Here is a 24,188-nt window from a genome sequence, read left to right as displayed (position 1 = left end):
TGTTTATAATTGTTTTGCTTTACACTCCAGTCCTTGGAATCTCCAGTGTTACATTTGCATAGTTGTCAGAGGGGTGTTTTCTATTTAGTATTGTTCTGATACTTCCTGTGTAGTTCACTGGCGGAAGTTAAAACTTTAAGAACAATGTCCATACTTGATTTGACATTAAGAATTATTGAGAGCTCTGTGTTGTTAACACTTGTCTGCTCTGGAACCAATGGCAAAACGTCTGCCAAGAGGTGCTCAGTTTAATAGCTGCACAGTGCTAAGCAGCCACTGCATCAAGCTACTAATGTACAGTCAGTGTTACGAGGTTGTCAGCATGGGTCTGTGTATGGAATATTAATTCCCCAGTCATTCATTTGTTGTATGCATGTGAAGACACTGTATAGAAACTGAATGGCTGTTTTGTGTGCTCAGAATTTTCTTTTTTTCTTTCTTTTTTTTTTTTTTTTAACAACTAACTTTTTTCTGCATGCAAATAGCTATAAAATTGAAGCTTTCTTGAAGGTATATTAGAGAGATGAAATAACCGTAAAAGAATAGGACAGGACTTGAAATTCCGGATCCCTCCTTTGACTTTATTGGAAGTACATTAAGTGAATTGATGGCTTGTGCTTAAAAAATAGAATTGTTCTTGTTCATAGCTACTTAAATCTGCAAATTGATGGTATCTATTTCAAATATGTTCTGTTGTAAAATTTACTTTCATGCTACTCTACATGTGAACTGTGAAAACAGGACTGCTCTGGAAGTAATGGCTTCCTCCCAGGGTGCATATAATGTTTCTGAGATCAAAAAGATCCTTCTGATTTTGTGGTAGAAGCTACGTATCCAGTATTTTGCACTGTATTTCTGTATGTCTCTTGTAATAAAGTCTTCATAATTTTGAATGCTCCCCTATGCTCATATTCAGTCAACTTCAGCTTGAAGAAAAATCTGTCTATGCTAACTCCAATACAGGGCTGATTCACAGAGACTATTTGTTTTGTACAGCTTGTTTACAATTGGGTGGTCTGCCTAAGAATTCTCAATAAGTTTGTGTTATTTTGTGATGTAGGGATTTCTATCTCTGTCCTGCTATGCTTCTGGAATGCAACTGATGATTTATGGCTTTGGTGATGCATGCAGGTGCTTGATTCAGTAGCTGTGAGGCCAAAGATAAATCACTTATGTTTCTTTACACTTATTTAATAATAAAAATCATTGTGACTTAATGTTGTGTTTGCAGATGCTGATAACTGTATTACAAGTTACCTGAAAGCTGACGGTTATATGTGGCACAATGAACATCCTTAGGAGCTGCTTGAAGTTCTCTTGCATTGTGAAATCCTAAAGGAGTTTTCTTGCTGGAGAGGAAAGAGCAGGTAGAATACAAGAAGGTTGAAGTGATATTTATAGTACTTATTAGGTGTAATAAGCTGTCATTTAATTCCACAATTCTGCATTTACACAACAATGTCAACCAAGAAAAATAGTTACATTACAGAGTAAGTGTTCTATGCAAAGTGGTTATATTATTTCATACCATGATGAGTTGACCATTAATTCAAAGCAATAGAAGTTGCTTGAGATACACTTAACTGGATTTGGCTGTAGAGAATTAATTTTCATTCATCAGCTTCCAGTCAAATTTCTACACAGTACAAGTTGCAGAATGTTACAAACAACATAGTTTAGTGCAACAGAGCTACTTCCACAAGCCGGTAGGACTGTCTGAATTAAAGCCTGCTGCGACTGCATCTCCTGCAAGACGTGGCATCTCAGATGTTGCTGGACCAAGAGGTAAGATCTGTTCAACTATTTTTTTTTATTTTTTTTTTAAGAGAAAGGTGCTTGTAGAACAGTTTATCACCAAAGTGAGAGTTGGCTTGATGGTGTGACTGCACCCATATTAGCATTTCCCTGCGCAATTGGTGCAGTGTAACGCAATACCAAAAGGCTTTACAAAAATCAAGGACATGTATAGCAGTGTTCAAATGGTTATGACCTGTGGTACTGGGCAGGTATGCCTACGGTGATAAGATGGACCTACAGCTGTTTCACGATAATGTGAACTGAGATCTGCTATCTACAGAATACTAGATGACAGTGATGTGCAACGTCTGGATGCCCAATGAAAATCATGGCATGCCCCTTGCAGAGAGCATCTCTGTAGTAAGTAGGCAATGAATCCTGCTAGAATATGTCCAAACAGACCTTTGAGGGAGGATACAGCTTAAGAAAGCAATGTATTTTTACACTTTCAGGTGCAGAAGATATGTTAATGGATGTGACAGCCTAAGATCTGATCAGTCTTGAATACTGTGTATTCATAAAGACAGGAAAGAGATGTTGCTGGATAACCTGCTGCTGCCAGAAAGATACATTTTGAGAACAGAATAATCTGCATGTCTTCTACCTAAATTAAGATTACTTAGATAATAAAATAAACTTTTCATTCATGCTGTATTTGAACATGGTTCTCTGTATATGAATTCAGCGATCCCTGTAAGTATGCCTGGAAGTATTCTGTCTGCAGATCTAGGTGACATCCAAACTTACTGCGCGCTGCTGTAGCTTAAATAGACATGTTTTTCTTCTTCTTTGCTGATTTTCTGGACCATGCTTTGAACCAGAATAGTGCATCTGCATGTATGTAATCAACAGCATGTGTTTATTAACAAGTTCTATGGGCAATCTTTGTTTGCACAGTCCAGTTTGCACAGTCCAGTTTGCACAGTCCAGTTTGCACAGTCCAGTTTGCACAGTCCAGTTTGCACAGTCCAGTTTGCACAGTCCAGTTTGCACAGTCCAGTTTGCACAGTCCAGTTTGCACAGTCCAGTTTGCACAGTCCAGTTTGCACAGTCCAGTTTGCACAGTCCAGTTTGCACAGTCCAGTTTGCACAGTCCAGTTTGCACAGTCCAGTTTGCACAGTCCAGTTTGCACAGTCCAGTTTGCACAGTCCAGTTTGCACAGTCCAGTTTGCACAGTCCAGTTTGCACAGTCCAGTTTGCACAGTCCAGTTTGCACAGTCCAGTTTGCACAGTCCAGTTTGCACAGTCCAGTTTGCACAGTCCAGTTTGCACAGTCCAGTTTGCACAGTCCAGTTTGCACAGTCCAGTTTGCACAGTCCAGTTTGCACAGTCCAGTTTGCACAGTCCAGTTTGCACAGTCCAGTTTGCACAGTCCAGTTTGCACAGTCCAGTTTGCACAGTCCAGTTTGCACAGTCCAGTTTGCACAGTCCAGTTTGCACAGTCCAGTTTGCACAGTCCAGTTTGCACAGTCCAGTTTGCACAGTCCAGTTTGCACAGTCCAGTTTGCACAGTCCAGTTTGCACAGTCCAGTTTGCACAGTCCAGTTTGCACAGTCCAGTTTGCACAGTCCAGTTTGCACAGTCCAGTTTGCACAGTCCAGTTTGCACAGTCCAGTTTGCACAGTCCAGTTTGCACAGTCCAGTTTGCACAGTCCAGTTTGCACAGTCCAGTTTGCACAGTCCAGTTGGCACAGTCCAGTTTGCACAGTCCAGTTGGCACAGTCCAGTTGGCACAGTCCAGTTGGCACAGTCCAGTTGGCACAGTCCAGTTGGCACAGTCCAGTTGGCACAGTCCAGTTGGCACAGTCCAGTTGGCACAGTCCAGTTGGCACAGTCCAGTTGGCACAGTCCAGTTGGCACAGTCCAGTTGGCACAGTCCCTGAATTTTGCTATGTGTTTTAATAAAAAGCATCTCTTTATATGTTCATTGTATGTGGGTTTCACATATTGACAGTTGGTTTTTATATGCTCTTGGGAGAACATACATAGGTTGATGGAAAAACTTACATTTTGCAGTTTGCAGACCAGAAGTCAGGATGGTGACGGTAACTGAGCATAAAGGATACTGATGTATCAACACAAGATTGTTTCCAAAGCTTTTTACTGTAACAATCAATAGAGTTTATCTCGTTGCTGCAATGAAAGTGAATGTAGCCAAAAGCAGAATGAAAGGCGTTCGGCTTTCCGTTACCTGGCTGCTGAGAGTCGTTCCTGCCACTGGGGGGCGGGGGAGAAGCCGAGCTCTGTGGCTCCAGGGGTGTCGTCCACCCGCCTGAAATCAGGTCGTGGGTGCGTGAGCGTTTGTGCTCTGCTGGCAGCCTGCGTGGGGTGACCGCCCCGTTAGCGGGGTGCGTTTCTAGGTGCCCCGGACTGGTGGGAGAAGGAGCCTCCCTCGGCCGTAGGGACGGGGGCTGCCCTGTAAGCCAGGGAGAAGCTGCCCCGGGGTCGCATGCCCTTTGCAACGGAGGCGGTGGCTGGGGGTCCCTGTAAGCAGGGAAGCTGTCTTTTGGCCGCTGCTTTCTGTATGTCCGGCACCATTTGCCCGGTCTGCCCGCCTCTGCGATCCCCCGCAGCACCGGCTGTAGTCCAGAGTGAGTCAGTGAGGTGAGAAAAGCTGCTCAAAGCGGGTTTTGCCAGGGTGAATTGGGTTGGGGGGGGAATGAGGGGGGAATGCAAGGCCTTCCTTGGCTGGGTGGTTGCGTGACCCGTTCGTTTTTTGACGTCAGGTTTCCCTTTTCCTTCTGTTGTTGGGACTTGCCGCTCCGCGGGTCTGACGGTGTCGCCGCTGATGTTTCGGGAGCTGCTGCGGAAGAAAGAAGAAGCGGCGCGGAGGACCTGGCCGGCAGGAGCGAGCACGGAGCGGCTGCTGTCGATTATCGATCTCCTCGACTTACCTTTTGTCCTTGGAAGCCTCGGTTCAAGTAAGTGTTCTGCTCCTTTTAGCTCCTTATTGCCACCATATACCTTTGAGAATAGAATTTATTTTCATGCTTTCTTCCAACGACGTTTGCTTTTAATCTCTGGTGTGCACTGAGTTTTAGTTTTAAATGATGTCTCTGGTTCTTTGAAACGTCTTTCCTACTGTTTGAACTGCCAGCTACACATTAGTTTCCTTTCTGCACCCGTAAGGAAAATCCTTTTATTGGAGCTGTGGGTTATACTGGCTTGTTTTTTAGTTAGTAGTCGTGACTGATATGGCACAGCTCTTCCCTTAATCTTGCCCACGTCCTCTGTCAGGCGGGGTCTGGTTTAGATTTTCAGTGAAGTACGTTGCCTCACTTCCAGGAGCACTTTGGCTGAGCTTTTCTTCCGTTGCAGTTTGTCAGCGCTGTCTGCCAAAGCTAGATATTTATTTGGGTTTATGGGATGAATTGTGTACTCAGGGGGAATTATATATGCCTGGTTCTCCATCCACTGTTTGTGTCATTTTCTTTTCTGGTGCTTTATCCTTCCTTTCTTTGAACGTGATTTTATTGGACTTCATGCATTAATGTGTCCCTGATCAGTGGGCCTGTGTGATTGTGTGACTGTTTCAGAAATGAATCCCATTGTCTGATTCAGTTCGTCCTGGGGTGTCGAGTCACCGGAAGGCTTGCTTTTTTAGGGGCCAGGACAGTATTTTGGGCAGTAGCCACGTACACGGGGTCTGTTTCCAACGATCCAGTGGTTGTAAGTGTGTGGTGTTTGGGTGGCCAACGGCTATAATCTTTTCGCATACCTCATAGCTTGTTTAATGCTAAAAGTCAGTCTATTTCTTTCTCTACCCATTTTTGTTGTGACATTGCTCCTCCTTTGTCTTATCTTATGAGCTCTCCTTGTTAAATGTTCTGGCTTTTTGGGCATTTTTTCTTTTTGCTTATAGGGGACAACAGTTACAGGCACCGGTTGTTTGGTTGAACTGTGAGACTTAGAGTGATTGGAGTGACCTCAAGGCTAGATGTGAGCTTTGTGGCAATGTCTGCACCCTTTAGAAGTGTTGCTGTACCCACAGGTCCGTCACACGGCTCGAAGCAATCGCGAGGCCTGTCATAGGGAGCGGAGCAGCTGCAGGACTTGTTGCAAGGCTTGGAGCAGCAACAGGGTTTGTCATAGGAGCTGGAGCAACCACAGGGCTGTAAATGCTGCAACCTGGCTGTTCTTCAACATTGGGTAATCCTGCTTTGGTTTCAGTTTTTGGAACTGCGATTAAATTCACTTGTATCTATTATTAGATAATATAAGTGTGTTAGAAGGTGTGGAAATCTAGATATCAGTACTCAGTGCTTGTGCCTGTTGTCTAATGTACTCAATATTTTTAGAAAGAAGAATTTAAAAAAGTGTTAGCTTGCCAAATAAATGAAAAAAAAAGAAATCAGGTTCCAAACTAGGGATGTCAGAAGGACCCTAGTTTCCATTTATCTCATGTATTTATGGATCAGATAAGTCTTCTAAATGAAGCTTATTAAGCAGTCTTTCAATGTTGTTGTACTTGACACGTATCCTCTCAAACGGTTTATAGACATTGTTTGTCAAAAGTCTGAAGGAACTTTCTCTTACATCCTCCCGTCTGTACAATAAAAGATGAGGGAAGGTGGAAAAACATCTTCAGTTCCTTGTGTGTCTGAGGTATGTTGCACCGGGAGTTGAGAAGGCAAAGTCCTTGCTGTTGTTCTCCTGTATATGTTTAGAAAGCCATAAGGGATCATTAAATTAGAGCTAGTGATAGGTTTTTAAATTCCAGATGGGAATGGTTTTGTTCATTTAATCGGATGCTATGCATATCAGAGATCAGGGATCTCTGGTATTTTTTGGGGAATCTTAATAATTGCATCAGCGCTGAGGCTTGTATTCAGCACGTAGCCGTATGGGTTTTCTGTTTTGGTTTGTTTTGTTTTAGTTTTAAAGTATTGGGTTTATTCTTTGTTCAGCACATACACAAGATTAATGTTGTCATTTTTCTGTTTATGTGGAAATTATGACCTGGAAGTGACCAACACCACACAGCAGTGACAAATTCCCTGCAGTTACAAAGTAACCACACGAATTGATTTGGTGCTGTGATTGGATTCAGCCATTTTGTATCTCCATCTGCTTTAGTATTTTTGATCCTTTTAAGCTCCTGGTCTAGGTTATTCTGTTCCAAATATATATATATATATGTATATATTCCATATATATAGTCAAATTAGAGATTTAGTGTCTGCTTTAATTCCAGTTTCTCTGTTCATTCCTCCTATGTCTTTTGGTGTACTTCAGCTGTCACGTATGTGTTGCAAAACCTGAAGTGTGTAAGGAGCAAATCTGGCCATTAGGTTTACATACCACGTAGCGATGTTGCTCTGGACAGTGGGCGTGGGGAAAAATAAAACATACGCTTGGGAACTTATACTATTGAGGAAAATCTTTCCATCCTCATGTGAGTTTTATTTCAGATAACTGGGCTGTAGAGAGTAAGAAGCTGAGCTACCAGCTTTGGGTTCTGTAAAGTTTATCGTAGGAAGAGGATAAGAAATGTTAAGGCATTGGTTGGGGTTGATTAAACATGTCAGCAAAATGGAGGAGAAGCGTGCAAAACCCAGTATTGCGAGCTCATGTTAGATAATGCGATAGATAAAAATCATTTCAGGTCTGTATCCCAGCTACTAAAAGCGCTCTTGTTTTAGTTTTGCAAGAATGTGGTATAAAGGCATAGAGACTTCTACTTTTAGGAGGGATAAGCTGAATACAACAGGAAATTATGCATTACTTATTTCTTATGTCATATTTTTGTTTTGAACAGGAATTAAATACTGTAGAGGAAACGCTAAGTCAGGGCCCGACACAGTGACGGACCACCTGGTGGGAAGGCAGGGCCAACCCACGGGAGCCCAGGCATGCACAGTGCAGCTAAGTGTCTGGAAGGACTAGAGCCGGGATCCACCCCTTCCTAGCTGTCATTTAAGGGTTGGCAGCCAAGGTGAGCATACCTTGCTGGAGATTCCAGCGTACCTGTGGTTTGCTGAAGGTGAGCAGTTTCTTTTCTTTCTGTATCCTCTGCTGTTGTGTTTGAGCAAGTCCAAATTTGCTGCAGCCTGCTTTTTTGGTGCTCTGTCGTCACTGCTGTGCTTTCTATTCTGTTACGAGTGTACGTGCAGTTTTTATGTCAACCTGAGTTTCAAGTCAGCTTTGGCCCTCTTTATTTCCAGCTGAAAAGCATTAAAAAGGCTGAATAAATATTTAAGTGTGTTCAACTTCAGTCTGTGCTGAATTGATTTAAATTACTGAGGATAATTGCTTCTGTACTGAGTTTATGTTGTACGGAAATTTTGGAGTAACTCTGTTAAAATACCTTATGGGTAAAAGCTTTGTTACAATCAATATCCTTTAGTGAGAAACTAAGGCACTAAGTGCTTGAAGAGTCTGTTTTCCCGTGAAGTAGAAGTTTCATTCTGATTTGTAGAGTCAGAGTTTCATCTCTGTATTTTTGGGTAAATTGTTTTAGCTTTTTAGTCAGTTAAGGAAGAAAAATGTTGTCCTGCTGCGTGTTCTACGGAAGTACCTGAGGACATTTTCTGTCTCTTTGTAACTCTTTTGTACATGTGTTTTTCTCTCCCTAACAAAAACAGGATGTGAATCTGATATTGAAATACTGCTTGCAGTAGAAGGAGATAACCATTTTGTCTTCTCCATTGTCTTGTGGGTAGATGTGGCGAGATAATGCAGTTCTGCACAGCATTTCGTACACAGTACAGACACGGATGTCCTGAGCGTTCCTAATATTCACCTCATCCACCAGACCGGTAAGTATCCGTGATGTACTTATTGAAATTTTAGTAATCAAAGCCAGAATTTTATGAACTGGTGTGGCGTGTTATTTGTGAAAATAGAGTTGTTGTTTTTTTTTTTTTGCTTTTTGCAGCACTCCTGCAAGCACGGAGCACTGCTGTGTGACCGTGTATTCTGAGCAGCCGGAAGTTCTTACCAGTCAGAACTATATCAACATTGTTTTGATGCTAAGGTGATGTTCTTTTTAGTATTTATGTGCAGTTCTATATTGTATGGCACCTTGTTTTAAGTGCATGCCATGATTTAAAATGCCACAATATATGCAAATATTGACTTGTAATTGTTTTCTGTCTGAGGCTTGTTTCACATTTTGCACCTTTGAAAGACTTGTGGGAATGGGATCTTCCTTCAGTTGTTTGTTATTTATAGAATGCCAAAAACCTTTTTCTCTCTCAAGCACTGTTGCTTTTATTGCTGATGAAGCATCATATCGCTTCAGTGACTCACAAGAAACTTGTGATGTTCTTTTCAGAGATCTGTCGGCCTCACCTATATCCTCCTGGAAGCTACGCTAGGGCACATGGAAGAGAGGGAGGTGACAGGTGACAACTAGCGTGGCTTCACCAGGGATGGATCCTGTCTTAACAATTTACTGGCCTTTCTTTCTATGATGGACTAAATGGACCAGAGAAGAGTCGCTGATATTAACTATCCGGATTTTTGGTAAGGCTTTTAACACTGTCCCCCACAGTATCCTTCTCTCCAAATGGCAAAGGTAAAGATTTGATGGCTGGACCATTTCGTGAATGAAGAAAATGAGTCACTGCCTGAAGGTGATGAGTGGTTTCCCTCACTGGGCAGTATTGGTACCAATGCTTTTCAGTGTTTTCATCAGTGGAATGAAGAGTACCCACAGCAGGACAGCAGATGGCACCTTGCTGTTCAGTGTGGATAAGAGGTTTGAGTGGCAGGATGTGATGCTAGGACACCTAGACGAGCTCAAGCAGCGGGCCTTGTAGAATCTCCACAAACTCATTTTCAGGATCTGCCACCCAGATGCCCCAGCTTCAACGTTTCCCACTACCAATAGAAGCTGGGGGACAAAAGGATTGATCACAGCCCTGCCCAAAAGGACTTTGGGGGTGCTGGTGGATGGGGGAGTTGGATGTGAGCCAGCAACAGCCTCTTGCAGCCCAAGAAACCAACGGTATCCTGGGCTTCAGTTAAAAGGTTCTTTTGGAAATTCATCAAAAGCAAACAAGCAACAAAGGGTTTTGATGAAGGGTTTTTTGGTGAATGATATCTTGTAAGAAACAATTAAGTTAGACAGAGGCTTCGCTTCATTCCCACTTCTGATTGCCTCTGATTTGACTATTGTATTATAGATTCTTAGTTCTGTGGAAACTCAAAATGTGCCTGCCATACAAAACATAGGATAGATCATGCTGGCTACTTTACCTCCAATCCATTTTACCGTGAAATGGTTTTAAACATTTAAGCACTATGAACACTTCTGAGTCATTATTTTTTCTTCAAAGAAATCTACCTTAGTATTTTTCATGTTTAACGTTTTGCCCTGCGCTCATCACATGCTATGACAAAACAAATCTAAGAAGTGGGAAATTTATTTCTTTGGAAAGGGGCCATTAACAACTGGGGTTTGCGGCAGCTTATTTTTAATTATTTTTAGGTCTGCTAGAGCTTCCAATAAATGTTGGGAACATGGCAGTTTTTTCACCTGCAAAAACATGAATAGCACTGTTATTTATGTATTTATTTTATGTTCTTTGCCCTGTCATGATCTGCCTGCTCAGCAGGGGGAAATCTATTGAAATACTGGAAGGCCATAGTGTTATCTTCCGTCAAGCCTTCTGTTCTCCAAGCTGCAGAAGTCCAGCTCCTTCAAACTTTCTTCATAGGAGAGGTGCTCCAGCTCTCTGAGCATCTTTGTGGCCCTCTGGGTGACGGGTCTTCTAGTTCTGATAGAACTTTCCTGGGTGGAATAAGCAAGCTGTTGTATTTCTAAATAGACAGACGTGGGTTTGAAAGGGTTAGTAAAGGTCTGCATAATCTGTTTAATTTATGATGAATCATTCTTACGATATGAGAACATTTTTATGATTAACATCTGCTAGAAGTGGGTCTAGCGACCCTATTGTCTATCTTTTCTGGGTGTAGTCAGCAAATGTAGTAGCTGTAGAATTGATTTTTATCTTGCTGTATTGTTAGCCCTACCTGTGTTGGTCTGCTTGTGCCCGTAGCTCCTTCTTTCCCTGCTTTTCCAGCACTTCAAACTATCCTTGGAATAAGAAACAGTTCTAAGAATCAAGTCCAAGTTGCAAATTCAGCGCCGTTGTTGAAGAGCACCAACGCTGAAGCTTGTCGTTTTCTACAGGGCTCTCTTGCTCCAGTTCTGGCAACTAAAGACTGACTGTAAGCTTGATAAGCAGCCGGACGCAAGTTATGCACCCTATAATGTGTTCAAAGCCTCTCGTGCAGTAACGCTTCAGTTTCTTTGTAACCATAAGGCCACAGTTTTTTCACTTTTTAATGAATTGTGTTTTTGAGAACTGTGGTTGGTAGGTGTTTGTCTGCCGCTTGCCCGCTATTATGTAAAACAACTTGTATTGTGTTACTTGTATGTTCTTGGAAACAATTTCTTGGAAATGATTGTGCACTGAGCATTGTATTAGTGATTTCAGCGAGTTGTTAATTGTTAATGCTTGGAAGACTAAGTAAGATCACCCCTAGGACATGAGTACTCTTGCTTCTTTGTATATGTAACAGTATTGGGCTGATACAAACTATCTGACCAAAGTGAAATAATGTTTCCTTTGCTGCGAGAAAAAAAATGGTTGTAGAGCTTTCAAGGGAGACACTTAACTTGTATCCTATGGATTATCAATGCTGTGTTTATGGAGCAAACATTAAATTGTTACTAACAGTAACCTGTTTGAAAACTTAACTGAGCAGTGGCATTCTTTGTCTTTTTGCGTTCGCTTCTGTTTGCAGATAAACATATATCAATGACCCACAGAGCATCACAGAATCGTTCTGCTGAGAGAACATGTTAGACAGATTGTATCTCAGAAACTAAATGCAGTTTTTTGTCTAGACTTTATAAGCAGAACAAAGAATGTGGCCGCTGGAGCTTTGCTCATCCTTTCCAGCAAGCACAGACACATTTCCCTTGAAACAGAAAAGCACAGAGGGCAGAAAAACAGGCCATTTAAACTTTTGTTCACTGAGATTATTTTCATGCAGAACAATCCTTCACGATTGCAGTGTAACACCATATCTTACACATATATGTAATTAGGAAAACTTTCTGGTTTTGAAATCTGTTGCAATTGGTCTCAGTATGGCTGAGTGTGCAGTTAAACACCTCAAATCCTTCCTATCCTTCAAGCTACCTTCAGTTTTCAGAATGTTTCAGCTCTGAGATTCTGTTTGAAGTTTTCCCGTAGGGTTTCACCTGGGATCATTTATCTGGCAGTAACAAGAACCTGGCAGTTCCGATGGCCTGACCTCTGAGGTACAAGGCAGCTTCAACTGGGGAAACTCCAGGGCAGCAGCACGTCCTGGTGAAAAACACTCACTGTAATGAGCTTTTTGTCACTAGATTGTCAGTGCTCATAAAGTACGCTCAGGGTTTATGCATTTTACTGTTCAATACTGAAATAAAAAACGATACTTCAAACTCTGATATTAAAGTAGGAGCACGAGGATGAAAATCCAGGGTGACGCACGGAAGCATCGGAATGGAAAATGAGAAAGTACACCTCAGAATTATTCCTTTAGATTTAAGTGTACCTGGTAAACTAGTCTGTATTCAGCAAGGTGTTTAAAGCCCATCTGATACCTGCACATATTTCTGCCTGTTCTCTTACTCAAAACTCCAGCCCCCATCCGGAACAAACGAAGCTACCGTGTTACATCACACACCAAATTTCAAGTGGTGATAAATGGGGGAGTCGAGTAGCTGTATTGTAAACACCACAGTTATACAAGGTTCATTTTCATTTCCATTTTCCCTCCACCATTCCCATGATTTGTTTTAAGTTAAAACTACTGGATCAGTGGAAGCCGAATAGATGATCTTACATTTAAAAAGATCTCTTGGGTATAAGTTATCAAAATTAGGATATCTAAATATTCTTTCAGTTTTATTTCAGTACACTACTTAGATGAGCGCTCGGAGAAAAATCACTCGCAGTTTTCCAGTGTCAAAAACACCACTCATGTCATTACTGCAGAAGTTTTCTGGGTGCTGCCCTGTAGGGGATATCGTATTCCAGCACATATCCAGGGTACGTGAAGTAATTCAGAACAGCAGCGGTCAGATTCCCGCAAGTGCCCTATTCTGCTCAGCCCCATTCCAGGAGCACAGTCGGCTCTACTAAGGGAAGCAATCTGCAGTTATGTTACACCCAGGTCAAGTTTAAAGAGCGCTTACAGTTCATCGGGAATCGCTGCCCGAGTGCGGTGAAATTCCCCCACACGGCTGAACACAGCTCCCACCTTTGAAGAACAACTGTATTACTTTACAGCTGTACCATTTCTGCTCGCTCAATTACTATTTAATCAATTGTTCTGGGAAAAAATAATTAAAGAAAACCAATAATAATAATAATAATTAAAAAAAAAAAACTATTGTCTCGCTTGAGCTAATTGCTATGAACAAGCTATTATTTTTGGGGGCGTTATGATAAAATCTCCTAAGTTGTCTTCCTGGTTTATTTTTAACCTAACTTAGATGTGTATGGATTACAAACACAAAATCATATTTCATCAGTGCACCTGCTACTTTTCACCATGTGGAATCGGCCTCTTTCTGCAGTTCAGGTACGAATCAATAAGAACCTTTGTGCATTTTCTTCAAAGAAAAAGTGACCGAACTAGGCCAGAAAAAAATGGAGCATGTTACAGAAGGCCGGAGGAGCCCATTCTGCTTGAATCACTGCAGCTCCAGTGGCTTCACATCGCCTGTTGGTTTGCGAGCACGAAGCGGTTGGGGAAGAACCCAGTGGTGACCGCTTTGGGTCTCTCGTTCAGAATCTGTAACCCAGGACATGTTCGCTTTGAGCACACGCACCCATTTGCAGGCAGTAGGTTCGGAAAGCGAGAGATGTCTGTTATTTATACATTTATAAGCCAAGGAGTTGTATGTGCCAGTACCCGATTGCTGTAGTTCACAACTACATTAACTGATGACTTTGTCAGAAAACCAGCAGGCAAAGGTTTCCTCCCGCCACCCCCAAAACATCCAGATTTCCAATTAAGAACAAGACTGCAAAGCAAAGCGAGTTTAATCACTGAAGTCTTTACACAGTACCGGTGTCCTTGGAGAGGACTGAACTCTTTCCGAATGCGTTCCTACCCATGTATGCATCACATCAATGTAACCCCGAAAAGCACCGTACAGAGCCGTTCATAAAGCTGTGCTGCAAATGTCCTTCATCAGCTAATCTGTCAGGCACATCATTAACCCCTGCAGGAGTTTGCCACATCCCTGCTCCCATATTTCCACCTCCACCTTTAGTTCTATTTTCTCAGTCAGGTACAAAGTTGTTCCATATTTAACAATTTATTCTTATTATTATTTCCTATTTTTTTCTTTGGATGAGGGCCAAGAGAAAGCATGGTAGAGACAGAAAGCGGACAGCAGGGGACTCTGGAGACCGTTAATGCCGGGGACGTTCTTTGGAAGGGTGTCTCGTGAGACGCAAAGCGATCCGTTCCAATTTGACACTATTATTTAACTGATTTATGAATCCGTCAAAGAGGCGAGAAGGGGAAGCGCGTACTAAGCTGTCATTTACAGAAACGTCATCTCAGCCCCTAATTCAGATCTCGGGTTCACGTGTCAAACTGTCACGGCCCCGGGCCGGCCGTAACGAGCCCCAGCTGCGCTAACGAGGCGGCGAGCGTCAGGCGGGGCCGCGACCGCCCCGTCGCAGCTGCGGCGGCCCGGGAGCGGCTGCGGTTCGTCGGCAGCCCGGGGGCGGAACCGCGCTGACGCCTCTTAAGCTCCGCCTGAGGCCGCCGGTAACCACGAGGGATCCGACCAGAATCAGCATTACGAGGAGCCGGAGCGGGTGGCGTTTCTTCGTCCGGTCGTCGTGTCGGTGAGGCCGAAAGGCGGTAGGTGGGGCTGTTTTTTTACGCGTGTTTTTGGGCTTGGTTGTGATGTTTTTCGTCGTTTCGTTTCAGGCTGCTGCCGGATCTTTGCTGCGTCGAGGATCGGCCCTGACCGGTGAGTCGTTCTATTAGAACCGGAGCCGCGGAGACGGCGCGCTTCGGAGCCGTCCGGTGCCCCCAGTGGGAGCCCGCCGGGCTTTCGCCGCGCTCCGTTCAGGGCAGACGCGGGGTCCCTGCTGGGCTCCCCCGGCTTCTCGTGCCGGCGCGGCGTCGCCGTCCGGCCGCCGTCACGTTTTCGGAGGGAGCCGCCGCTCGGTTTTCCGAGTCGCAGCGCAGCCCCGCCGCGTTCTCGGTCCACCCCGAGTTTTTCAGCGGCTTTCTCGGATCCTTCCTTTTTGTCGCGACGGGGCCGCGTTCCTGCGGCCTCGGTGCCGCCGGGAGTAAGAAGCGACGGCGAGAGCCGCTTAAACGGAATCTTTTTCTTTTCGCAGATCGACCGAAGGTCGCGGCGGAGACTCCTTTATGCCCGAATTGCTGAGGCGGTGGAAGCCTTGAGCCTTTAGAGGCTAACAGGTATGTCTTTTTTGTTTTGTTTTTGCAGTAATCTCGCAGGTCCGCCGTTCGACCGCTTCTATTTCCTCGCCTTTAGTTAGGCGCGGCGGTCGGGTTCCGACCCGGCGTTTCGGAAAGGCCGGCGCGTTACCGCCGCCGGACGAGCCCGGGCGGCCTCGCCCCTTCGGCCGGCGTTTTTGGGCGCATCGGTCCGTCTCGCTTTCGGGGACGGGATCGTGTGTTCTCTCCTTTTCTGTGTAGTTTCAGGAGCGTCGTCTCATTCTCCACACGGAGTCGCGGCTGGACAGGAACGCTGTCGTGGAGGGCTTACAGATTTTACAGGAATACGTTCCGGGGACGAGGCGGCGGAGTCGGTGTTGTGGCGAGAGTTCCTCGAGGGACGCGGAAGCGAGGGGAGCGCCGAGGAGCGGGGCTCCAGCGGCCGGTCCGCGTGGGTTTCATTGCCCGGGGTCGTCCGTCGCAGGCCGGGACCGAGAAGCGTGGAAATGGGCGTGCACGCATCCAAAAGGAGCTTCTCAACTTCAGTCGTTTGTTCCAGCAGTAGGTTTGTACGTCTGTGCTAGTTGTCAGGAAAGTGAATGGTGTCACTGTGGGAGACTAACACTAAAATTTTTGTGCAGGTGACAGGAGACCGGGAGGAGCGCGAGGCCTCCGGAGCTCGTCTTCAATTGCAAGTAAGTGACGGGAGTAACCCGAACAAAGGGAGTTGGGGTGAGTGATTTTTTTCAGGTAGTTTTTTACTCAATGAATCATTTTATTTTTGCAAGGGACTGGAGGACTGCGGGGTAAAGATGATCGGCGCAGCTTTTGGGAAGCGTGAGAAGGACGGCCGGCAGAACCACAGGTTTTCACTCTCCAGACAGGTTGTGGAGTCGTGTGGTCCCGGGATGCTCAAGTTGGGCCCGCAGCATTCGCAATGGAATAACCATCACAAAGGCACGGAAGCAAGGGAGCCGAACAGCAGGATTTTTCTTTCACATCGCGTTCTGTAGCGGAGAATCGGCTTCGATAGGGAGGACGGAGGGGAGCAGGGGAACGAGCCGTCAGACGAGAAGGTCGGCCACCCGGAAGCCCGTCGGGATGAGTATACGGCGTCACCAGGTAGGGGCTGTGTTTCTTTTTCACTTTTTGGAGGAAGGTGGAGCGTTTTCAGTCGTGCCCTCGAGGCGTGTGGCTTGTGACTTGTTAGAGGATTAGGGTTAAGAAATATTGGTGTGGTTGTCCTGTAAGGGTTTTGTAGTGTGAGGTGCTATGTCTTAGAGCTGTTTAGTTTTGTCAGGTTCTAGTGCAGCTGGTGCGTCTGGCGATGCCGTGGCTGGAGGGCAGGGTGGCAACGTTTGCAGGGTGGCTACTTAGTTGCATTTGTATCGGTCAGCGGATGGTTTTGTTAGAGGTCGGTTAATGTCACTCGGCGAGTAGTTTGTCTTCTTAGGACTTGGCTGGTTTATGTTTTTAGCGGCACTGAGTTTTCTGTGTTAGTTTTGGCTGCTGTTTTTTTAGGGAAAGTGTGTTGTTGAGCGTGCAGAGTTTTCTGCTTTTGTTTTGCTGAGTTTTCCTTGTAGAGTAGTTGTGAGGTTGGTCTGTTAGGACTCGGCTTGTTTTGCGTTTTAGGGGTGTTGAGCTGTCTTTGTTAGTTGTGGCTGGTGTTTTGTGTGAAAAGTCTAGTTGCTTGAGTAGTTTTCTTTGTTTTAGTGCTGACGTTTTTTTTGTTGGTCTCTTAGGACGTGGCTTTTTTTATTGTGTGGATTTTAGTTGCCTTAGTTTTGGCTGTTTTTTGCATATTTAGCGTGTTGTTTGAGCATGCGGAGTTAGCTGCTTTGGTTGTTGGTTAAATTTCGTTGCTGAGGAGTTAGATGTTTGTGCGTTTGTTAGGACTTGGCTTTTGTTTTGTGGGGAATTAGTTGCTTGAGTTTTCTGTGATGAATTTGGTCTGTTAGTCCTTGGCTTGTTTTGCAAGTTGCGGTGTTGTCTTTGTTTGTTTTGGCTGGTTTTTTTTTTTTGCAGAGTTAGTGTTGTTTGAACATGTCGAGTTTGCTTCTTTTGTTTTAAATTGGTTGTTGAGATTTTTTGGATGTGTTTTTTAGGTCTTGGCTTGTTTTGTTCTTGTCTTTGTTTTTGGCTGTTTTTTTTTTTTTCAGAGTTTTCTTCTTTGGTAGTTTAAATTTCTTGAGGAGTGAGATGTTTTGTTAGTACTTGGCTGTTTTTTGGTTTTTGAGGTGTTAAGTTGACTTTGTTAGTTTTGGTTAATTGTTTGTGAGGACTTTAGTGTTGTCTTAGTGTTTTTTCTTGGCTGTTAGTTAAGAGTTTGGGCTTTGCTTTTGTCTTGTATGATTTGGAATGTAAGGGGGAAACTCTGGCTGCTCACTCTTGGAGTGAGTGGTCAGAGTTTCCCCCTTTGTCATGGGGCTAGACACTGGGTTTTGCACTATCTCTAAAGAGATATATTTTTTTTATTTTTGGGCGGGATGGTGGGTTCATGTCGGTCTTTTTGCCGGTGAGGGGGCCTGTGGAGGCCCCCCTGAGTGGGGGTGTGAGGGGGGCCCCACCTGGCATAGGGGCCCCCTGAGTGGGGGTGTGAGGGGGCCCCACCTGGCATAGGGGCCCCCTGAGTGGGGGTGAGGAGGGGCCCCACCTGGCATAGGGGCCCCTCTGAGTGGGGGTGTGGGGGGACCCCTCCTGGCATAGGGGCTTCCCCTGAGTGGGGGTATGAGGGAAGGCCCCTTCTTCCTATAGGGGCTTCCCCTGAGTGGGGGGTGGCTTCTGCTGATGTTGTCTTCCCTGTGTGCTTGACTGTTTCCTATGCGGTGATGGTTGTATTCTTGTAGGGCTCCTGGGATGTAAAGGAAGAGGCTTGGAGGAGCTGGGCTCTATGTCCTGCAAAAGAAGAAAAATGAATTGAAGTGTTAGGGCAAACCAGAATGATGAAAGGGCTTTTCTCTATGTAGTCACTAAATGGCAATTGAGAAGTAGAGGGGGTTGCCCTCTAAAAGGGTTTGGATAAGTGGCTGGAGGGGAAGTGTGCCTGTAGGGTATGTGTCTGGTGTGCCGTGGGTGGTTTATGGTATCGATTGAAATAGCTTGATATACCTGAGAAGGAGTTAAGTTGCTACTTTGCTTACTAAGTGTTTTGCCTTTTCTTCTAGGAAAGCAAGTCAATTCAATGGAAGAATGAAGAAGATGGTCCTGATGGCTCCTCTTGTGTCAAGTCCAAGGCTGACTCGACTGCTTTTCTACATTTATATTAAATTAAATAAACTCTTTGCATTAATGAGGTTTAACTCTGTATTTCTAAGTGTGCTTCCCTAAATGTGTGCTGACTGCAATCTGTAGGCAGACAACTTACTTAAATAATTTCAAAAACAAAATATGAACTAGAACTTGCTTTGTAAGAGAAGTCTTCTACTTTGTATTACTACTTTAATAATTAAAATGAAAATAATTTTTATTTTATTGTTTTATTTTTATTTTAATTATTTTAATTATTACTTTAAGTAATAATGAAGTAGTAATACTTAAGCCCAACTGTAGAGGGCAACATCAGGGTATAACTCTATTCTCATTTCAGTGTGTACCACAGGCATATCTCTAAGCTTGCTTCTGTGATGGGCTGTGATGTGAAAACCAGGTTATGATGTCTGTCTTGTTTGGAGACAAATAAAATAAAGGCTCAAAATGGTCTTTCAATAAAGCTGTTGTGTCTCTCAGAGTGAGTGCTGTGTGTCCTAAGAAGTGAGTGGGATGTCTTATGCAATTGAGGGAAAGAGAAGCCACGCTCAACCCTTTGTACAGAGGCTGCCTGTCTGTCCCTGAATAAAACAAAGATTAAACCCCACAGTAATATGCCACTTACCTCAATAAAAGATGTGCTGGCTACTTCTGGACTGGAGCCTTATTCCTTTGGGGTGGGTGTTAGGCTGTTTACCTCAACTAAGGCAAAGGTGACAAAGATGTTCCCTTGTAAGCAAGCCCGCTTGCTGTGTTTCATAGCCTGTAGAAACAGAAATTGAGACTTAAATTCAAATTAACTAATGCAGAACTATAACATATCAGATATGCTTTATTCAGCAAGTGAAACTGCAGGGTATGATACCAGTGATCTTATTGCTGCAGTTGAACATATGGTTAAAAGCATTCTTTAAATTCAGTAGAACTTTGAGCTCCTGAGAAAACACTTTGACATAGAAAGCAAAAGTGTTAACTTTGCTGAGAATTTACTTGGTTTTTCCCTAGGAAACTCTCTAGCTGCTGCTTCTCCTTGAAAGCCTTTGCCAAGAAACTCGGTGATTTCCTTTGAACCTTGGTCCCTAACTGAGACTTAACTGTAATACAAAAGGGGGTGGTGGTATTGTATCACATTGTTCCGACTGAAATAAATGGAACTGCATTCCCTTCTGCCTCTGTGTTAATAAAAGTAAACAGACTGAATCTTTTCTGCTGTAGTCTGCAGTTATGTACTGGCTACATGTTTAATAAATGATCTGTTTCTGCTACCATTGAAGTGCAACAGTTGTTAGATAATTCATGACTGTTTGCGGAGCTCACTTAAAAATGATTCTGCTTTCCTATTGATATGAACAGCACAGCAGTACATTACTAGCTATTTCTAATTAATAGCTCAAGAACATGTTAGAAGGCAAATGATCATCGCAACAAACATAATGATGGAATGTTTTCCTGAGGAATGCTTGAAGTCTCTTTAACTGAGCTAATAAATGCTTATAAGGAACAACAAGCTCATCACAATTACAAGTCTGAATTTTCTAGTAAACACAAAGAGAAAACACCCTATTGCTCCTTGCTGCTCACTGTCAGAGTGTTGACTGCCCTGGCTGTTGCTGAGAGTCTGCTGTGGCCTCTCGTATCCCACTCCGCACGCTTAAGTACAATTGCTCCTGCCAAACTGCACGTGCTTTGCTATCATAGGGCCCGATGCTGAGACAACATCGATCTGCAAAGCCTTCCTACCCCGGTGGAGTCCACAGCTCTTCCTTCTTTAGTTTACTGTCATCAACAAACAAACTTAACACACACACTGCGGTGCCCTGATTGTTCCTAGAAATACCCGAGTGGACTCTGCCCATAAATGAAGCAAGCCATGAGGCAAATGACCGGTGCCCCTCTGCTGGCCTTTCCCCTCGTCATTTATCCTAACAAACGCTTGCATTCTCCTTTGTAGGGGTCTGAGTCAGTGCTTAGATTTCTCTTTTTTTTTTTTTTCTTTTTTTTTTTTTTTTAAATTATTTTTAATATGATATATATATACATATCATAATAATAAGAGGTACAAGGAGGAAGGGCTGTCTGCTGAGGTAGGACTGGCTTTCTGCATCCCCCTGCCCGACAAGCATCTTCCTTACATGCTCAGATAATACAGAACTAGAACACGGCACAGACGCCTCTCTTTTGTTATGCGTGCGCTCAGTGGAGCGAGCTGATGTTAGAAACGGCAAAAATAAAGGAAGGCAAACTCGAAAGCAGAACTTATAGCAATTAATTACTGAATCAGAATTGCTTAAACCGCTGCAGTTAATGACTCTATCCCATTCATGCAAAATGGCAAACAGGTCAGAATCAGTAATACAGATATAGCTAACAAGTACAGATTGTCTCCCACGCAGCATCAAATACTGCTAAAACCGCTACGAACCAAGTCATTTCTCTAAACACACTGTCTGCATAGAATCAGTATTAGTGTGTTCTACCACCAATACCCAGAAGGGCTGAACAGAAAGTAAGTTTTGTAGCTATGAAGACTCAAACAGCCAAACACGCCCCTCTCTTGATCCCCTACATTGAAAAACGCCCTCCCTTGTCACGCCGTGTAGGAGCTCCCACATTCTCTAGGATCTACGCTCACGTGGGGAAATCTCATCTACAGTAATAGCCCTTCTGCATCAAACTGACTTTTCAAGCTGAGAAGATAAATCCCTGCCCTCAAAACCGTGCAATAATGTCATAGTAAGGGGATTTTTTTACCCAATTAAAGAGAAATCAAACCTACAATGACAGTAGGAGATCTTTTAAATTCCTTTCTCTGATATAACCCTTCTCAGCAGTTTCTAAGTTCTTAATTACTTCACACGTCAAAATCCAGCCATATAAATAGAAATATTAAGGCTACAAAGGAAAGGCTACAGCTATTATCTTTGTAACAGCACCGGAACCACTGCCGTGAGATCACGTAACAAAAAGAACAAGGCTTACCTGTCTCTGAAGATCTAGGCTCACTGACAAACTCCACAAAGCAGGGATCTCGAGCGAGATATCCTTCCTCGCTGGCAAAAGGCCCTCGAGTGAGGTCTGAGAGGGGCAGAACCTGGTTCCAGCCCTTCCCGTTGTTATGGTAAATCGCCGCCGCCTGTGCTCCTGAGACAGACCCGGTTTCCTCGCCCAGGTGCCGGATCGGTGATTCCGACGTGGATTCTGCAGTTCCCAGACAGTCTTGCAAATCTTACTGCTTATGATACAAGCTATATATATGAATACTATATATGTATATATATATATATACACATATACATATACATATATACATGTACATATGTATATGTGTGTATATATATGATGTATATATATATATACCGGTATCTATGTATATATATACTGGTATCTATCTATCTAAATATATCAATATATCTATATGTATCTATAGATATCTATAAATATATATCTATATATCTCTATCTATATCTATAGATATCTATAGATAGATAGATAAAGATATCTATATATAAATCTATACATATATCTATACCACTATATATATATATATATTGCTATACTCCAGTACCTAGACACACAAGCCTTGGATAAGTCAGGCACAACCACTTTGTAGAGGGAAGCAGAATCACTTATCCTTCTCAAAGCCTTTCCTGAGAAATGGGATCCCCCAAACTTCGCTAGCTTAGCAAAAGCTCAATGAGAACTTAGCGAAAGCTCACCGGAACTCCATGGATTCTGACTGAGCTCAGCGCGTGAGGAAAGAAGGCTGCGGAGACTGTCTGACTGACAGGCTTTTTTACTGTTCCGTTTTAAATGGAACTCTGATCAAGTGAGAGGGAAAAAAAAAGTGAGAGGAAAACAAGAAAACTCACGCCTCAAGTCGCTGTCTGACTTGCTGAACCCTCATCTCCACTACTTGTTCAATCTGACATTTCTCAGAGAGAAGCCATTGACAGAATTTGCTCAATTCCCAGAAGGGGAAATTGTGTAACTAAAGAAACCTCACAGTCATATGTTCAAAAACTCACAGGTTTCCAACCCGTCTTGTTTGCAATGCCAATACTCCAAGTATTTCACTTGTTTTATAGAGAAAAAAAAAAACCAAACACACAACACCACCGTCAACAACAATAACAACAACAAAAGATGAAATCATCCTTTCTTGGCATCTCAAATCATTAACCCTGCAGTATGTACTCTGCTCACACAAGTCTCAGTTTTCTTTACCCCACGGGGACGAATAGCATCCCCTAAGGCCCGCTCTATGGAGCACTGCTCTTCAACCTCGTACCCGATGACGCAAATATAGAAATCGCGCGCACCCTAGACATGATCACTGATGGCACCGAGCTCGGTGGTGCTGCTGATACAATAGAAGGGAGGGATATCATCCAGAGGGATCTAGACAGATATGAGAAGCAAGCCCACGTGAACACTACGAGGTTCAAAGAAGCCCGGTGTCCCGCTTGGGTCAGGGTTCTAGCGGACTAAAAGCTGAACGTGAGCGCAACGGCACCCCCTTGCGGCCAGGAATGCCGGCGGCATCTTGGGCCGCGACAGAAGAGAAAGGGCGTCGGGAAGAGGGAGGTGACGGTCCCCCTCCGCTCTGCCCCGAAGGGCCCCGGCTGGAGTCCCGCGCCCGGGCCTCGGGGGGAGAAATACTGCCGGAGTGGCTCCGGGGGAAGGCCACAAAGGGAGCAAAGGGCTACAATACTTCTTCCAACGAGAAACATTGAGGGATTTGGGTCTGTTTATCACAAGGGACAAAGGCCTCATTACAGCCTCCTAGCACACGAAGCGAGCTCATAAACAGGACAGACGCTGACCTGTTATGCGGTCTGTGTGATACTGTTGTACTGACGTGAAGTACAGCAATAACAGGAGGGTGGCAAAGCTCTAGGCTGCGGCAACCAAAGACGAGCCCGAACGCAGCAACTGCCGCAGAAGCAGCACCAAAGAAAAGAAAAACGCCTCACCTTCTAAAGATCTCTCTACTACTCACAGAACTCGGGCACGATGCTCTCACCTCCGCCGCAGAGTCTTAAATGAGGGCTGCAAAGGGGTGGATCCCGGCTCCGCCCCTTACGCTGCGGCGCCCGCACCTGAGCTCTCCCGGGTCGGCCCGGCCCCTTCTCGCCACGTGCTCCGTCATCGCTTCCAGCTGTGACTTGTCATCGCTGTTACAGCCTGAAAGAGACAGGATAAGGCAGAACGGCTATAAACTAACACAGGGGACATTTAGGTGACATCTGAGGAGGCAGGAATGTCTTACTCGGGGCGGCGAGGCGCTGGCGCTGGGCGCGCGGAGGAGCCGTGACGGCCCCGCGTCCGGAGGCGTTCCGCACCCGGTCGGACGGGGCTCCGGGCGGCTCCGCCGAGCGGGTGGCGGCCCTGCCTGTAGCGGAGGTGTTCCGACGACGTGATTCTTAAGCTCTGTTGCCACCCGAGCCGCTCTGTCATAGAAATGGACGCTGAGCCAATATGTCAAAATGTTTTTTAACATTCGTAAGAAAACCCACAACCGACGCCCAAATTTCCACAGAGGATTTTACTGCACAGAGCAGAGCCAGAAGAGATTTATTGCAGAGAAACGAAGCGCTCTTGGGGAACTGAGACTCCGTTCGCACGTGCTTCAACTGTGGTTCTCTCATTTCCTGACAATTAATGTTGAGAAAGTTCTTTGTGAAATATTGGTGTGATTCCTGTCTCT

General features: G+C 44.4%; 2 long non-coding RNA genes across 2 annotated transcripts; one reads left to right on the top strand and one right to left on the bottom strand.

Annotated features, from left to right (window-relative positions):
- Positions 1 to 15,190: 15,190 nt before the first annotated feature.
- LOC140254262 (uncharacterized) lies at positions 15,191 to 16,048 on the top strand. The gene is made up of 4 exons (XR_011904112.1): positions 15,191 to 15,256; positions 15,497 to 15,800; positions 15,877 to 15,930; positions 16,024 to 16,048. It is a non-coding gene; the product is annotated as an uncharacterized lncRNA (long non-coding RNA).
- A 1,958-nt stretch (positions 16,049 to 18,006) lies between these two features.
- On the bottom strand, positions 18,007 to 23,508 carry LOC140253772 (uncharacterized). Its single transcript, XR_011903982.1, has 3 exons — positions 23,455 to 23,508; positions 19,107 to 19,244; positions 18,007 to 18,130 (listed from the first exon to the last, which is right to left on the bottom strand). It is a non-coding gene; the product is annotated as an uncharacterized lncRNA (long non-coding RNA).
- Between the last annotated feature and the right edge of the window lie 680 nt (positions 23,509 to 24,188).

The sequence above is a fragment of the Excalfactoria chinensis genome, chromosome 6 (assembly GCF_039878825.1).
Source record: "Excalfactoria chinensis isolate bCotChi1 chromosome 6, bCotChi1.hap2, whole genome shotgun sequence".
NCBI classification, from domain to species: Eukaryota; Metazoa; Chordata; class Aves; order Galliformes; family Phasianidae; genus Excalfactoria; species Excalfactoria chinensis.
Note: the sequence above shows the minus strand (reverse complement) of the source record. Positions and strands in the feature narration are given on the sequence as shown.